This window comes from Taudactylus pleione, unplaced genomic scaffold (assembly GCF_031769625.1).
Source record: "Taudactylus pleione unplaced genomic scaffold, aTauple2 ptg001014l, whole genome shotgun sequence".
In the NCBI taxonomy this organism is placed as follows: Eukaryota; Metazoa; Chordata; class Amphibia; order Anura; family Myobatrachidae; genus Taudactylus; species Taudactylus pleione.
The window spans coordinates 897,299-915,903 of record NW_028285415.1 but is presented as its reverse complement, the minus strand read 5'-3'; positions in this window follow the sequence as shown (position 1 = coordinate 915,903).

The following is an 18,605-nucleotide window of genomic DNA, read 5'->3' as shown; positions in this document are numbered from 1 at the left end:
CAAATCACAGCAATATGCCGTGAGGGGACAGGGCCTAATGGTGCGAGGTGGCTGCCCCCATCAGCAACCTGCAGCATCAGCTACATCAAAAAGTGAGTGTGTGAATCCGTATACTGTGATAGAGTGTACAATCTGTTTGTGCTAGGGTGTATATGATCTATGCATGTGTTAGTGTAATAAATATATAGTGTTCAGATATATATATATATATATATATATGGGCGAATTGGCCGTTTAAATTATCAGGAAAATGTTCCCAGAGGGCCGAGTAGACTGTGGACTCGTATGTGGCCCCCTACCACCCAGTAGCACATCACCCTTGTATGAAAGGCAGCCTGCTGGCAGCTGACAGCAGCCCACCCATGGAGGAACTGCTATCGCCAGAGAGGTTGCCGCTGTTCTCTGGTGAGACCAAGGTACCCTGTCCCCACTCCGCATGCATAAAGTACTGTACCAACAACAGACAGTCACACACAGTTTGGCAGAGGGAGAGCAGTTAGCGTCTGGCAGCCTGGATAAGTAACAACTTGTTGTGGGGCCGGCATGAAGCTTATGTGGGGTATGTATTGCCGGACAGTGCTGGGCTAGAGAGGTGACGTCCCCATGCTCTGCTGCACCGGCCTCATGCTACATCCTGCCATTAAGTTATGCCTGGCTATGGCTGTCCCCGGCTCGGCTCCTCCTCCCAGGCTCTGTGAAGTCTTGCCTATGCAAAGTGAGCTACAGTCAGGCGCAGATTAGCATTAGACTTCACTGTGTTGGGCCGGTGGAATAATTGTTTTGTGTATTTTTTTTATTTTAATTTTCTTAAAATTTGTCCATGCCCAGCGCTGATTAGGAGTCGGCCTGACCTCATCTCATGTTTACAAGAGATGGAGCAGGAGAGAGGCCCGCCTCATTTCCTCACAGCTTAGCCTCTCATTGACAGCTGCTGCCTTAGACTGACTCCTGGGTGTCAAAGTCAAATAATTGGATGTGATCATTTGCAATCATTATCTGACGATCTAGTTGTCTGTTGTCTGATAAAGAGTAAATCGGATGCTACTTTGCGTTGATGCAATCCAATGCACACAACTGTGAACCCACCACACACATATACATTGCACATAATGCATACACATAAACATCTATGCATACACATAGACGCCCATATGTGTCCTCACATATATACGTACGAACATTTTCTACATCAATGCACAGACACACATATGCAAACGCATATGTAAATAATGCTTCCTATTTACAATAAGTAAATAAAGAGTGTTATGAAAGGTCTTTTTAACAAGTAATTATTATGTAATATGTACTTAAATAAGATCTAAGGTTTAGAACATAGTAGACATGTCATGTTTGGTATTATATTAAATCCCTGTTCATTTGCAGATCTCCGGTTCTATCGGCAAGGAGATCACATCATGCGTCCGCAAGTTATGAACTACAGGGAGTTATTGGTTAGCATATTAACATTTTGTATGTAGTGTCGGTAGCCAGTTTAACCAGTTCTTCAGTGGGAAACTACACAAAGCAACTGTTGGAGAACTAAGACATACACCTGATGACACCGTATGAACTAACTAATGACCAGAATGACCAGGAGCAAGGACCAATGGGATCATGCCGGCTTGTCTCCATTGTTGTATCTGTGACCTCTGAGGTAAATAGGCTTATGCTCTGGACCCCATAAGGGAGTAATTATCCCTTCATAGATGACCGAACACTTCAGGATTGATGACTTAGGTACTGGATCCAGAGTGCTAGCGTATGTATCGGCTGTACCTTGTATTTTACTTGCATTTTACAGTAATTGTTTAGATCACAGCGTGTTATACTTTTTCTTGCATAATATAACTTTTTTTGCTTTGGAACCACAATTGGATTGGAAAGCAGTTATTTCACTTTAGCAATTAAGAGGTAACCATATGGGCTTGGCGCAAAACTAGTCCCTTCTCCTTCCCCCTACCTGGGCTGCACCATCAGGGAAAGGCAGACACTTCTAGAAGACACACAAGATCCAGTCTCCCAGATCCCAGCAGCAGCCGGAATGAAGGGCTTCTTAGGAAGCTGCTGTAAGAGCATGCAGTGCTGCGAGTTTGCAGAAATTGTGCAGCAGCAGGTCAGTGCTCCCATCCCATTGTCTGCCCCTTCTCCAGCACAGTGTCCAGCACCATTACTGACCCCCCACCCTAGTGTCTCCCATCTTGCCAGCCCAGTGTCTCCCCCATCCCTCCCCAACCAACCAATTGCACCTCTCACTGCCCCCACCTAGAACCCCCAGCCAGGCCAGTGAAGGGATCACCCTCTTTAATCCCAGTGTTTCCCCCTCCCTCCCCTATCTCACTGTCTCCTTCCCATCCTACCCTCTGCCACCAATTCACAAGTTGTCAACCCTATCCAGCCCAGTGTCCCCCACCATTTCACTGACTCCCCATCACAGTGCCTCCCCCCTTCCCTCACTAATCAGCCCACCTCTCCCATCTAACTGCCTCCAGAAAGAATCCCCAGCCAGACAGTCTAGACCCAGTGTTCTCCCCTAATTCAGCCCAGTGTTTACCCCCTTCTCTTGCCTAGTGTTCCTCACTGTTATCACTATCTCATTGCCCCCTTCCCACCCAGTTAAGTGCCCCCCTATATATTACCCACTGCCTCTCCCGGTCACTCTCCCAATGTCACCCATTGCCTGTCACCCTCTCACCCACTGCCTGTCACCCTCTCCCTGTGGTCACCCACTGCCCCTCCCCATCACCCTCTCCCTGTCACTTACTGGCTTTCCCATCACCTTCTCCCTGCCACCTTTTGCCCTTCACATCACCATCTCCCCATCACTTCTCTCTCCTGTCATCCTCTCTGCTGTCACCCTCTCTCCTGTCATACTCTCCAGAATATCACCCTCTGCCTATGTTTAGGCCATTTACGGTACAAAGCAACCTTTTATCCTGAATACTCTGCTATAGGAATTGTATGTGTTTAAGATTTTTATTTAAGTGATTTACACTACGAAGAGTTACTTTTCTTTTTGTTTTGAGGGACTTTGTGAATTAAAGTTGACTACTGATGAACTGAGTTAAATCCACAAACATAGGATCCGCAGAACTCCATACCAGTAATCTGCTTACAAAAGGACAAAACAGAACGATAAGCTGGGCAACTTTTTTAACATCTGTTTAGGACATTTTTTTTATTGGGTCTTTAGGAGGAATTGGTATGAGTTGCCGGTGCTCGGTATCCCGGCTGTTAGAATCCCAATGCCGGCATCTCGATAGGTTTAAAATACCGACACTTGTTGGTCAGTATGCTAACTCTCCCCCTCTGCCTACCCTAACCCCATCTCTTTGGTGCCTAACCCTAACCCCCCCTAAGTGTCTGACCCTAACCTCCCCAGTGCCTAACCCTAACCCTCCCCCCTTAGTACCTAACCCTAATCCTCCCCCTAGCGCCTAACCCCCTAACACCCTGATAATTACCTTTGGTATACTGGTGTGAAATAAAAAGGATTTGTAAGGACAGGATGTCCAGTGAGCAAAAGTGTCTAGTTAGGGCTCTTTATATGGCAGCTCAACAATGACAAGACGAAGGGGGTATTCCCATACTTACCTACTTTATAATTCTCCTCTCTCAGCAGGTGGAGTTTTTGCAAGACACGTCTGCATTATGATGTCATACTTAACAGAACCAACCAAATGTCTGACTATGGTACATGTATGAATCACCTGCAGGATGAGCTCTGTTGTTTGTATTTTAATAAAGAGAATGAAGTACACTTGTATGTTTCTCGAATATTAATTATATTTGTAATAGCATAGGCTAAGAAGTGGGAGGAGTCAGTACAGTAAGGGGAGGAGCCTGGTGTTGACACGATGTGGGCCTGTGTGCTTTAAATGCCAGGGCCTATATTTAGTGTCAGTCCGGTCCTGGCTATGTCCCAGTCATGATTTTCATTACACCATTACTCTGTAATTGCTACAATATCTAGTTCATCCCTTGTCATTATTGCAATTAGTTCAGAGCTTTTATCTGCTATGCTCCTGGCATTTGAACACATAGCTCTAATGGTGCGTACATATGATAAAAATGCATGATATGAACGATAATGAAAGTAATCATATCGTTATCGTTCATATCGTGCATTTTTTGGACCCCTCCAACCCCTAAATGACCAGCGATGCGCGGGCATGAATGGTCGATAACGATATCAACCATTGCCAGTGCATCCATGCCAACGTGGTCGATATCAACCAGTTTACATAGGTACCCATGATCAAGGATCGCGGGTCGTTAGGCCATCATTAGGGGGTTGGTGGTGTGCTGGATGATCGATATCAAATATCCAGCACTCCAGGAAGGTGCAGGGAGATCATACAGGGATATCATTATCGCTGTACATCGTCCCGTGTGTATGCACCATTAGAATTTTGCTTGTGCAACTTTTTTTCCGAGACATGGTTAGACAGTATATTAGAAAATGACAATGTTCAAGATTAATTTTGGTATTACCTGGTCTCAGATGTTGTTCAATGTTTGTTAATTTAAAATGTATCCTCACTTTGTATATTTCTGAACTCAGACAACTACCCCCACAACTGAATGCAAAGATAAAGTAGGTCTGATAAATACAGGCTACAGCTGAAGCCACATGACCAGCTAATCAAAGGAGTTAAATGACCCTGTGTTAAGTAAACACTAGGCCATAAATGACACTTCACAACATTTTCAAACAGACAATACCAATTACAAACATGTACAATAGTATATACATACTTATAAATACAAAGCTTATTTTGCATCATTGCAAATATAAATTAGGAGTTGTAGTTTGCAGGATGGCAAATAAACTCACATACATTGCCTATACAGCTAAGGATAAGGTTAATGCAGACTCTGGGACTTGTGGTGCTCAGCAAGGAAAATCACATACATGATGAGACGCAATCTGAATAGGGTTAAGACTATATAACCGGTCAACTGTTGCTAGGTAGAGAAGTTGAGGGGTTTTATTTGGTTGGTTGGTTGGTTCTGACCCATGTGTGAGTTTTGTGGGAGTTGCTTATGTGGACTTTATAAGCCTGGTGTATACCCAGCAACTTCCTTTCTGGATGGTGTTTGTCCTCAGTGCACATCTGGACAGGATCTGGTGACATTTTTATTTTCCCTTCACCTTGTTTCTTTGGTTTCCTGTCACTTTTCTTTTAACCTTTGTTTCCCTGTGTTTTTCCTTTTATCCTCTCCTCCTCTAATCATTTGTTATGTCTCCCCCTCCATCCTCTTTTTCATGCTTAACCCTAAGCACTTTTACCCCCCTTCCACCCCAATTTCATGTGTAACCCCTGTCCTCCACCTCCTGCATGGTGCGGCCTCAGCCCCAGCGCTGCCTTTTCTGTCTCGAGTCTCCCTCCGGCTTTGAGATCAGCCATGCCTCCCCAACGCAGATGGCCTCATACCCGTGCCGATCACCCTCCACCAGGTGAGCGGCCCCGTATCCCATGTGGCTGCCGTTCGCCTTGGTGCACCCTTCCCTAACTCCCTTGTGTGCGCCATTCTGCTGGCAGCCGTGGGTGTCTCCTGCGGAGCCCCACTGACAGCACCCGGACTGGATGTGCCCCCCCCTTTATTTGCTTCCCAGTTGGGTCCTCCCCCCCACAGTGTGGTATCTAGCCACAGAGGTCCCGGTGGCATGCCCTCACTGCTGCGCCATCCCTTACCCTGCGGGGGCTACATAAGCCATGGTGGCCATTTTGTTTTATGGCCCCACCCCCACAAACACGCTGTGCCAGCCATTTAACCCCTCTGCATGCCACTTTTTCTGGGGGACTCATTGCAACCCCCTTTTTCCCCTGGGAGTGGAGTTCCTCCTGCCCTCTCCTCCCTTGTTCCCCCCATTGCCTGCCATCCAGCATTCCAAGCGCCCCCTTTTTCCCTGCCTTCAGTACTCCCATCTATCCCTGCCCTGTCTTTTCCTCCTGCTCCCCCTAGCCTGGTCCCCCTTATTTTTCCCCTTTCTGTTCCCTCACCCTTGTTCCCACCTTAACCTGGCCCAGGATTCCCCCCTCCCTCCTTTTCATTATCCATTCCTTTTCCCATTATTCTGCGCCTATTTTTTATGGTTTCTTTCCCCCCTGCCATGTCGTAGTCTGAGCTTTTCGATTGTCCACATGTTGCAGCCCACGTTCACCGTCCCTACAATATGTGCTTTTGCCGCCTCTCCTCCTTTAACTCCTTCTACCGCTGCCCCTTCTCTGCCTGTTCCTGAACTTCACCCATCTCTGGTTCCAGGTCCCCCTGCTGTGGTGCCCGGTAATGTAACATTGTCTGTGTCTCTCCGTAATGTTCGCCTAGTGTTCCCACGTTCTGCTGGTGATGGGAACTCGAGCGGAAGCAGGGTGCAGGTATTTCCACAGGTGTAGTTATCGTTGCCCCTGATGTTGCGGTGCCTGTGGCTGGTGGTGATGGAATGCTGGGGTCAGCTAGTGGTGAGTCTGCTGTCCCTCCTTTGCTGTTATAACGATTCTTCAGTGTCTAGTGTTAGTAGCTGTTCGTCAGGGTCACTGGCTCACCCGTGTAAGTGGTTGCACATGGTTGCGCAGCATTTATTTACAAGGCAGCTATGCGTCAGTCAGCTCCCCTTGTTATTGTGGCACCAATTGAGGATTCTGGTATGGTGCACTTTGCTGATACAGCATGGGACAGGGGTTTGCGTAAGTGAGTTAAGGACAAGATTCGTAAGAGTGAGTTTGACCAAGAAACTCGGGGGTGGATACGGAATCTTGCCGCAGTTCACCATCGGCTCAGTGGCATCCTAGTTTTTTTGGCCTGCTGCCCCAAAACTCACCCTATGGAGCACAGTAATGTTATTAATTATATTCATTTGGTGCATTATGTGTTCATGAGATGCAGGGGCTTTGTTTGGAGAGATTATAACAAACAGATTTGTTGGTAGTGGGAGGGTCGGCTGGTTATGCTGTTGAGGTGGGTAAGCGGTTACCCAGGATGCTGAGGCACCTGCGGAATGGTTCAATGGGCAGAGTTAACAAATAAGGTTTATTCTCCCTGCGGTATTAGATAAGGTGTCTTAAGTGGTTGGGCTGGTATCCTTTGCGGGAACATCCCCAAGTTTGCTGGAGGGTTTTTAGTGTGGGTTTATGGTTACCTGTAGCTAGCATGTTGCATGTGGTTGCCCCTCCCCTGGAATTTGTGTTCGGCCAAAGAGCTTCCCCATGTGGTACTACCGAGAGTGCTTTGCTGAAGTGGCTTTCGGCCTTATGTCCAGGCCTTTTACCGTTCCTCTTTTGCCAGACCTGTACATTTCCCATCTCGGTGTTATGCTGAAGCAGGCACAGAGCCCATATCATTTGATTCAGCATTTGTCGTGTCCTCATGTGGGCTCTGTGAACGATGCAACCCCTCACTCGCTTTGCCAGTTTCACTACCTGTTGTTCGATGTGGCACTCACATTGATATAGGGCACAAGTTGTCGGGCTCGGTAATCAGAATCCCAGGCAGTGCTTGTTTTCCAGGTCTCCTCACAGTTTTGCAATTGAAATAATTAGCTCCACCTTTTGAACCTTTTTGCCAGTGAGTGATGTATACACCTGGGTACCTCCAGGATGACCTGGGGGTGTGACCTGTGGGGGCGTGTCCCAGCACACACGCTGCAACCCAGCCTCCCAGCGGCTCACCCATCCACACCTCTGGCTCTGCACAACCAGCAGCATGACCAAGGGCCAACTTCAGCTGCATACTCCGGTCACTGACCTCCGCAGACCAATCAGAACAGCCGTGCACCGGCAGCACACCAGCAACACGCTGATCCAGCTCACCAACAAACCTGCAGCTTCCAACCTATCTGCAACAGCCGCAACGTCAACCTACATCACCAAAACAAAAAACCTACCAGTAGGTAAGTACTGCCAAGACTCACACCTACACGCGGGATGCCGCACAGGTGATCCAACCCTCTCTGCAAATCCCCCCCACCCCCCGAGACTTCCTAGACTGTCGACCATAGGTCCAGCAGGGGTGACGTGCAAGGTCACTGAACCGCACGGGAAGGAGCCCCCTAAAAGGGTCCACCAACCTCCAGAGTCTCATCACCACTCATCACTGAACCCCACCAACCTGCCCGGGATCTCAACAGCGCAGCATTGTGACTAGTCAATAAAAGATTTTGCCCCAAATTACTGTGTCTTGCTGGCCTCATTTTGATCCTATTTCATTCCCCTTTTCACATTACTCCAAACCACACTCCATACCCAATCACACCCTCCTTCTCACTCCCAAAACACCACCACCACCAGAAGAAACATTCCAATTAACACCACTCACAAACACACGCAAGTCATCACCATCACCACTACTAGCAGGAAGAGCGCACCTTACCCCCCCTATACCCCCCCTACCACCTCAGTCCCTACGTTTTATGGGTTTTGAATTGGACGGTCCATTTCTGTTGACAGGTGCCTTCCCATGGGCTGCACTATCTCGTGTGCACATATTTGTTAAGTTGAGTATAGGCCATGTAGGAATGGTGCATTATTTGGATGATTTTGTCCACTGGCCCATCAGCGCAATTTGTGGTGAGGTTTTTGCTGTCTGTGCAGGCCCTTTTTACGGGTGTTTGGCGTTGCAGTTGCCTTTGACTAGGCGGAAGACCAGTTATAGTGGCTGTGGATTTGTGGGATGATAACTTGTCTAACCGGAATATAATTTTTGGTGTGGCAAGCTGAGAGTGGTGCACGCTGTTAATAATCTGTGTTCTTCTTCTCCTATGGCGCTGCATCTGTTGAGGTTCTTGGTTTTGAAGTGTTTGCATGCGATTATTGTTTTTAGGGCGGGACACGTGCCGGTCATTGATAATGGGATAGGGATTCCCTGACCCATTTTCACTTTGAATGGTTTCAGATGTTGGCACCTGAGGCTAATCCGATTGGGAAGACTTGTCCATCTACTGTATGGCAGATTGTCTAACCGGGTTAGTCGGCCTGGCTCGGAGGTGCCTGGCTCCGTCTGCTTTGCAAGGCAGCATGGCGCAACTAGGACACTTATCCAGTAGGTATCATTCTGCTGGTAAGTCTTTAGATCAGCATTTGGTTGTTTGTGTGGGGTCATTATTAGAGGGGCCGATCTGAGACGGCCATGGCTTCCACCCTAGTGGGTATTGATTTTTCTCTCACTTTCATGGTGGGCACGACCCCACAGTCATTTATGCTGTCTAAGGCCCTTAAGGGTTGCGATAAAGAAAACTCCCTGATTGGTGATTATTGCTGCCCAATTGATGTGGCACTGCTGCTATGTCTGGTAGGGGTGATTTAATGAATTTCTTCTTCTAATTTTGAATCTGTTTTGTTCCAGTTTGCATTTGCGCGGGCATACTTTAGCACATTTAGATCTATTACATAAGCATGTGGTACATTAGGCCAGGGCTGTCCTGTGCAAAAATTCCCCATTCTAATACTGATTAGTTAGGGCGCGGGCGTTGGGTTGCCATTGAGCCTTATACTATTACTGAGTTTTGCCCTTTGTGCTTGGCTGGTTATATGAGGGTCTGCCTTGCAAAGCCAGGGAACTCCGAGCCAGGCCGGCTAACCTGAATAGACAATCTGCCATACAGAAGACAGAAAAGTCTTCCCAATCGAATTAGCCTCAGGGGCCAACATCCAAAACCAATCAAAGTGAAAATGGGGTAGGGAATCTCTATCCCACTTTCAATGACCGGCACATGTCGCGCCCTAAAAACAATAATCGCATACAAACACTTCAAAACCAAGAACCTCAACAGACGCAGCACTATAGGAGAAGAAAAATGCAGATTATTAACAGCGTGCACCACTCTCAGCTTGCCACACAAAAATTATATTCCGTTTAGAAACTTTATCATCCCACAAATCCACAGCCACTATAACTGGAAAAATTCTAATAACAGCAGGTTGGACTGAAACCACGTGATATCCATGACACAGGCCATTGAGCAGCGCACCAGTCCCCTAAAAAGAATGCTCCAAAGTCAGTTGAACCAGCAGCTTGGTGAACAAATGTAACTCAGCATTGTCAACCGGCTGCTAGGGCCAAATCAACTCCAAAAATGAAATCTCCCAAAATGAAGCCAACACCCTGAGGTCATTCAGGATTTCCCTGTAAAGTCAGACACAGAAATGCGGGTAGGAGACCCCGTAATAGCACGCTTTATCCTACTGCAAACACCCACCTCATCGGTATAATCCGGCAAGCAAAGTAAATTAACAGAGGACCGACTGCACCTGACGCAACCGAACCTGCCGAGAAGTCAAACAACACTGAATCTGCACTAGCAACCGCTGCACCTAATCGGCCAGAAACCGGCAGCACCTGCAAGTGTACCCACTGTAATTTCAAGGTAAGACAAGCAGGAAAATCGTGCCTTCCGCCTAGTCCAAGGCAACTGCAACACCAAGCACCCGAAAAAAGGATGATGAGCCGGTGAACAAAATCGACCAAATAATGCACTATTCCTGCATGGCCCCTACTAAATTTCCAAATATAAGTACATGTGATAGCGCAGCCCATGGAAGGCACCTGTCAACAAAAATGGACCGTCCAATTCAAAACCTATAAAACGTAGGGACTGAGGGCCCTATATCAATAGCTCTCAACCTCAGCCCCCAGGACCCCACACAGGTCATGAACCCAGGTCATCCCGGAGGTACACAGGTGTATACATCACTCACTGACAAAAAGGTTCCACAGGTGGAGCTAATTATTTAAATTACAATACTGTGAGGAGACCTGGAAAACATATACTGCCCGTTATCCCGAGGACCGAGCTAGGTAACGTGAGCCCTATATCATTGCAAGCGCCACATCGAACAACTGGTAGTGAAACTGGCAAAGCAAGTGAGGGATTGCATCATTCACAGAGCCCCCATGAGGATACGACAAATGCTGAATCATATCTAATAACATTACTGCGTTACATAGGGCGGGTGTTGAGGTAGCAGGCCAAAAAACTAGGATGCCACTCAGCCAATGGTGTTAGCTGCAGCAAGAATGCCCCCCCAGGTTTCTTGCCCCTTCTAAGGCTATCCACATTTCATCTGTAAGGGACAAAACACGCACAAACGTACCCTTACGAAACCAGTCCTTAACTCGCTTACGCAAAACACCTGTCCAATTCCGTAATAGCACAGTGCACCATACAAGAAACGTCAACTGGTGCCACAATGGCAAAGGTACCAGACTGACGCTTAGCTGCCTTTGAAACTAAACGCCGCACAACCATGTTCAACAACTTACGTGGGTTTGGCGGCGACCCTGACGAAAAGCTACTATCGCTAGACACAGACAAAATCGGTATTACCAGCAAATGAAGGACAGCAGACTCACCACCAGCAGACCCTGGCCTTCCATCACCACCAGCCACAGGCACCACAACATCGGGGCAATGATCGCTACACCTGTGGAAATACCGGCCACCGTGCTTCCGCTCGAGATCCCATCACCAGCAGAACATCGTGGGAACACTAGGCGAAACACTACGGTGAGGCACAGACAATGTTACATTACCTGGAACCACAACAGGGGGACCTGTAACCAAAGATGGGGGAAGTGCAGGAACAGGAGAAGGGGCAGAAGCAGAAGGAGGTAAAGGAGGAGAGGCAGCGAAGCACAATCTGTGGGGATGGTGAAGGTAGGCTGCAACATGTAGTGAAGTGGAAAAGCTCCAGCTATGACAGGGCAGGGGGGTAAAGAAACCAGAAAGAAAAAACAGGCACAGCATAATGGGAAAAAGGAATGGATAATGAAAAGGATGAGGGGAAACCAGGGCCAGGAGGGGTTGGTAAAGGGGGAAAAATTGGGAGGACCAGGAGGGGGGAACTGGGGGAAAAGGCAGAGCAGGGATAGATTGGAGTACTGGAGACACAGGGGGAAAAAAAAAAAGGAAGGGGGGGGGACTGGGAATGCAGGCTGGTAGGAAATAGAGAGGCATGGGGTAAACAACCCCCATGGGAAAAGGTAGGTCGTTAAGGAGCCCCACCAGCAAAAGTGGCCTGCAGAGGGGGAAATGAATGGTGTAGCGTATAGGTGGGCAGGGCCAGCAAACAACATTTCCATTGCAGCTTATGTAGCCGGGCATGGCATCGGCTTGATACCATGCTGCGGTGAGAAAGGGGGGGGTGGGGAAAACACCTAAGGGACCGCATCCCAGCTCAGGCGCTAATGGCGGGGCTCCGCGGGAGTCACCCCCGGCCACCGGGAGCAATGGCGCATGTAGAGGAGTCAGGTGAGGGTGCGCCAGGTGGGCGGTGGCCACACGAGATACGGGGACCGCTCACCTAGTGGAGGAGGGTTGGCATGGTGGTGCGGGCCTCCACATTTGGGGGCGTGGCCAAGCTCATGGCCGGAGAGAGACACCGGGCTGGAAAGGCAGCGCTGGGGTCTAGATCGGCATCAGACAGGAGGGGGAGGACAGGGGGGATACCTGAAATGGAAGGGAGGAGGGGGGAAAAGGATTAGGGTGAGGCATGTACAAAGGGAGTGAAGAGTGAAAAAGAGAGGGGGAAGGCACAAGAAACGATTAGAGGAGGAGAGGATAGGAGGAAACCTAGGAGACAAAGGTTAAAAGAAAAGTGACAGGAAGCACACAAAGTGAGAAAAAAATAAATAAAAAAATAAACGTCACCAGTTACTGTCCAGATGTGCACCAAGGGACAAACACCGTCCAGAAAGAAAGTTGCTGGGCATACACCAGCCTTATAAAGCCCACATATAGCCACTCCCAATATATCACACATGGTTAGAACCAACCAACCAAATAAAACCCCCTAAACTACTCTACCTAGCAACAGTTGACCAAAATTCTACACAATTACAAAATACTAAGGACTCTTATATTAATCCTATTCAGATTGCGTCTCATCTTTTCATCTTTCTGATATGTATCTTACATTTCATTTAAGGATTAAATAGTAATTGTATTTTATCTACTATGTCTTCCCTAGGTGCACTTGGTTCTCTTTTATTAGATAATGCAGGAATAATAGCTTCCCATGAGTATGGACTCTCTAGGTCTATTGTCTTAACAGGCAATTGGCAAAACTTACTAAGCAGCAGTTTCTTAACCCCGGGGGGTTTGGTGGTGGTTTTGCAGCGGTTACTAAATGACAGCCCTGTTCTCTTCTATTCTAAAATGTGTTTTGATGGTGGTTTTATTGCGTTTTTGCAGCGGCTTTGGCCTTAGTAAATCTGTGGATAGCAAAACCACTGCCAAACCGCCACCAAACCGTCGGGTTTAGAACCAGCTGCTTAGTAAATTTTGCCTAATGTCTGTGTTACATACTGTATGCTGGATGCTTCTAACCAAAATGTATAAGCCTTCTACTCAACAGGATTGTTCCCTATTGTTTTTCTTAATCCTTTCCATTTATCTATATTGAAGCTTCCCAACAATGGAATATCAGGACATTTTGAATGCAACCTCTTGAGAAATGTCACAGTCATACTTCCATAGTTCTGATACATGCTAGATTGCATTTCTGGATCTTTAACATTAGAGAGTCTCTACCGACTTAAGGAGGCTACACACCTATACAATCATCAGGCCATTCATCCATTATCGAGAGAACGGTGGTTGGATTGTATAGGTGTGTTCCCTGTCCTGATGCAGGAGCATTAGCCAATAAATGGCTTTTAACACTCCTGCAAGGGTCGGGATCGGGAGGTCACATCTTATGTACAGTTTAATATTCATCGGTTCAGTGATCAGATTGGAGTAACCTGATCAGTGATCAGGGCTAACAAGTAATCTGCAATGTGCTAATTTTTGTTCCTGACCAGCTAAATAGATTCTCAAAATATTTGGGTACAATCTAATGGCCCTTGCAAAATCCACCATACACACTAAGAATACCAGAGTCAACAATAGGTTCCAATGTTTATGTCAAAGGCTTCAGCAAGAAAACCATTTATCCTGATTCCTGTAGATGGAGAATCATATAGGGCCAAAATTCTATGGAGATAAGTGAGCCTTAGATGTTGCAGTAGACCTAGCATGTAGACAAGAGAATTGAGTGTGACATTTTCTGAGATTAATTTAACAAGATTAAAAACATTTGTGGTATTGTCTGTAGTCACACAGCCACAGATAATGCCCACTTGTTCTCCATGAATCAGCTAAGAGAGCAAAGCTTTTAGATGAATTATGTAAGCTTGGCGTATACTGTAACAACAGTATCAATACAGTATTTAAAAGGTATAATGGCTGATAACTTGGGCAAATGATTTGTCATTCTCTTTTTTAGGAAGATGAAATATAAATGTGACTGCACTCTGGGTCTCATTCAGACCCGCTCGCGAGCACAGGAAGCTCGCAAGCGGGTCGATGGTACCCAAATGTGCATGCGCACGACGGAGGCTGCTCCGTCGTGCACATGCGCGAGACCTAGCGAGCGATGGGGAAGCCGTCGCTCAGGGTCTCGCACCAAAGGGGGCGTGCTCTCGATGGTGATTGACAGCACGCCCCCTTTGGTGGGTGTGCCGGGGGCATGGCTGCCCAGATGGAGGCGTTCCCATGGGAACGCCTACCGTCTGGGTCCGGCCCCACTGACATCACTAGTGATGTCAGTGGGAGTGATTTTGGCTCTGATAGAACCAAAATCACTCCAGGGCTTGCAGCAACGAGACCCTACCGTAGGCTATCGGCGCAAGCCCGATGGTCGCGATGGTCTTGACCATCGCGACCATCATCTTGGACGCTCGCATAAGCTGTGGGTGGTAACCCACAGCTATGCGAGCGTCCAAGAGGCCGCTCCAAGATTAGGTAGGAGGGCCCTGATTCAGAGCGAGCACTCTGGTCAGAGTGTCCGGCTCTGAATCAGGCCCTCTGCTCTCATAAGGCCTTAGCAAACAGGTTACCTGGCATATTGCCCCAATGATAATAGTGGTTGCAATAATTGTGATAAGACAAGTTAAGGTTGTCATTCAAGAGTCTATTTAAGGCTGTCCAAGCTTATACCAGTTTGGCATAGTGAATTGTGGATAGAGAGATTAATGGGATGTTTTTAAAAGTTTATTTTTGGCAAGTAATGTGTCTCTCCACTGTACAGACTAGATGGGCCAAGTGGTTCTTATCTGCTGTCAAATTCTATGTTTCTATGTTTCATGATTTACCCTTTGTTTTCTCAAGGAACCTAGTCAGATGCCTTTGCCTTGTAGGAAATATTTAAATGCTTTCCAAGCATGGTCTCAGACAGATCATTGGATTCAATATATTCATCTAAAAAGGATTCAAATTGCGTCCTACAGTACAAATCCTGTAGCCGAGGGTCATTTAAATGCCAAGTCCAAGGTTTCTTACAAATAGGTAACTGGTCCTGGAATGTATCAAGTGTAATTTATGCGGCCCATACACAGTACGATATTTTGCATGATGTGGCCGATTTTGATCGATCGTAACGTTCAATCGTGTACATCGTGTGTTGTTTTTGTCCGTTTACGATGCCGATGCGAGTCCCCGCCTTCATATAGCTGGATTGTAGATCTTACAGAAAAACCATATTGTTGCGACCTATCATGTAGGATGTGATACATATGCATATCGGTATCGTATGCTCATATGTACAATTGTGTACACCATTTCACCACATAGTATTGAGAATTTCAAGGGAAGAATCTCAAGGGAAATCGTACAACACATCGTTACGTTTCTAAATCACACCATGTATGGCCGGCATAAGAGTAAAATTTTAAATCTAGAGTGGTGAGATGTAAAAGTCTCCAGGTATTGGCTAACTGGTACTCATGGAGTATGCATCTTACCTGTCTATAGTCTTTACTCGGCGTAGAGCAATATTGGAAGTGATCCAGATATAAGTGAGATCTCAAACCACCACCACAATGTTACCAAGCAGAGATTTTGCCTTCTCTAAAGAACTGGAAATAAAAGTAGGCTGACCATTGTTAGGTATATACAAGTTAAGAAAAGAGTAATACTGATTGAATAATTTGCACTTTAACAAATGATCTCTCCCTTCTACCAATCAATGTAAGGCACATTAGTGATAGGTAGGTGCTTAGCACATTATATAGCTACACCCAATATTTTCCCCACAGAATTGTTACTATGAAAGGCTTGGGAATAATAATGGCTGTGTAAAGAATTTAAAATGGATTTCCTGAACCAAAATCTGAATTTAATTTAGCAGCCCATAGATACCTCAACATGTTAGGGTGTTTTTTAGTGACATTCAAATCTTTCTAGCAATTATATTTTTAGTACACATGGTGCCGCTCATTAGAAATTTTATTACAAAATACTAAATGAAAAAAGAACAAGGCATGCATAATATACAAATTAAAATTATCAATGAAAGAACACTGCACCTGAAAAACATGGAGGAGGCTGTCAACGCCATGTCCAGAGAAACTAAGGTTAAAGTGTTGGGGAACTGGAGGACATTATGAGTATAAACCTACGAGCAATAGAAAAATAAGTGAACTATATGGTTAAGAACCCTCAATACGCCACTACTATGGTGATAAAACTGAAAACTAATATAGAAAATTAAAATAACAAATTGATTGCAGCTAAGACAATGTGAACAATCATAGTCACCCTAAGCAAGGTTCAAGTATCATCAGATGCAGTTGGATCAGACAACTTTCTAGATTTCTGCCATAGCTCCGTATTCACCGAAAATTGGTGGGAGGTGGGGGGGAGAGTGGCACATGATGTAGTGATGAAGGGTAGTTTATTCTAGGAGGCCTAGAAGTTGAACTCCAAAGATAGTGAAGAACGTATCAAGATCCGTTTGTATCAGACTTGTCAACTGAACAGGAAGACCCATCTATATTCAAGGCCAATTTTGCTAAAGTTGTCTGTGAAAGGTATTAGAGCTCTCTATTTTTGCAAAGTGTTCCACAAGTCAAGAAATATTTGTATTTTGTCATCATGGAAGCCAATGCCATCGAGCTGTCTACATTTTCTCAGAATAGCCTACTCTTAATTGTAATAATGGAGGCAACAAATGACATTACAATGTCTCTAACATATTAAACCTCTAATATGTAGTGCTCTTAGAGCCCTATAAAATAATATTTTACTATTAGGATTCAAGCCTAGAATTTCACAAAAATTATTCATGAGGATATCAATTAAATTGGATTGAGATACATTTTCAGGCAAGCCTTGGATATGAATGTTATTACATTGCCCCCCGTTGTCTAAATTGTCCATTCAAGACTTCAATAAATAGATTTTAGATGACTGGGAATTGACAACATCCCTAGATTGCTAAAAGGGCTCTTCTGAAGCTTCTTTATTATCTTTGCTCTGTGGGGTGTGTCATGTTTGATTGGAAAGATGTCACCTCTTGACGTATAATAGCCTGGAGTTTGCTCTTTACAGACAAAATCATGTTTTGTTTGTATTGCTTAAACATTCAATAGAATCTCACCATTCTCTTTTAGAATGGTTGGAGAAATCTGAGTAGCTGAGACCTCTGCAAAAAACATTCCAATTTGTGAGAAGAATGGAGATGGGGAACATAGTAGTGGGGTATCAGCTTCTGTTTTTTAGCTGGATATTCTTATAAATGGTTTTATTTCAGAATGAGGAGAGAAATCCTTTCTGCTTACTGAATCCATCTTAGATTATTCTTCTTATCTTTCCCTATAGGTGAGTAGGAAGCTGTTTATATAATGACAGAAAAGGGGTCAAATAGGCACTGTCCTCAGGAGATTAGTTTGAAGAGCAAATTGTGGTCATTTTCATATGAAATGGTTTCCCATGAAATAACTATACAGTCTTTAGTCGAGTGAAAGGTGCATTATTAAACAATGTCTATGTCCATTCCAGAGCACACCCAGTGCCAGATCTATGAGCTTGTCCCAGTCTGCCATGAGTAGTAGTGCTAAATGGAAGCATTAACAGTGAAAAATAAAACTGATGGATCAGCTGGAACATGCCAATCTTAGGATGGGGGAAGGAGTCCAGTAGTAAGCACAGGTTGGCTGTGGTTGGGACTACTGTAGCTGCCAATTGTACAATTCACCATGAGTGGAATAAGCCACAGTGCAGGAGGATGAAACAGGCCAACAGCAGCCAAGTTTATTTCACTGTATAAAACCTATAAGGCAGTGGTTAGAGCAAGGTCGTAATGGTGATCTGTCAGTCCTGTGATAATAAGATGGGCACCCGGTAACCAGTGATTGAGGAAGTCTGGCTACAGAATAAAGGAACTGGCACCAGTATGTCACTCACAACAGTGACACAAAGCCATCCCTGGAGCAAAGACAAAGCTGTGGACCACAAGGTAGGCATAGCCAGCTGGGCAGTCAGGAGATAGAAGGAGAAGGTATTGCAACCAGAAAGCACTGCAGGGAGAATAAGCTTGCCTGACAGGAGATATCAGTTATAGGCTGTCAGGAGCCACTGGTAGGCATCTGACCACTTGGAACACAAGGGTTTTAGACCCTGAGCAAAGGCTAATTATTATTCCACTACATATACAAACCACCTCATAGAAATTATTTTTGAGTTATATCTCACAAAAAAAGCCCTTGATATAATATCACAGTGGAGATGCACCCAAGAATAAATATATAGAATTCCAAACTAAATTTGCAAACAAATGGCAAACATT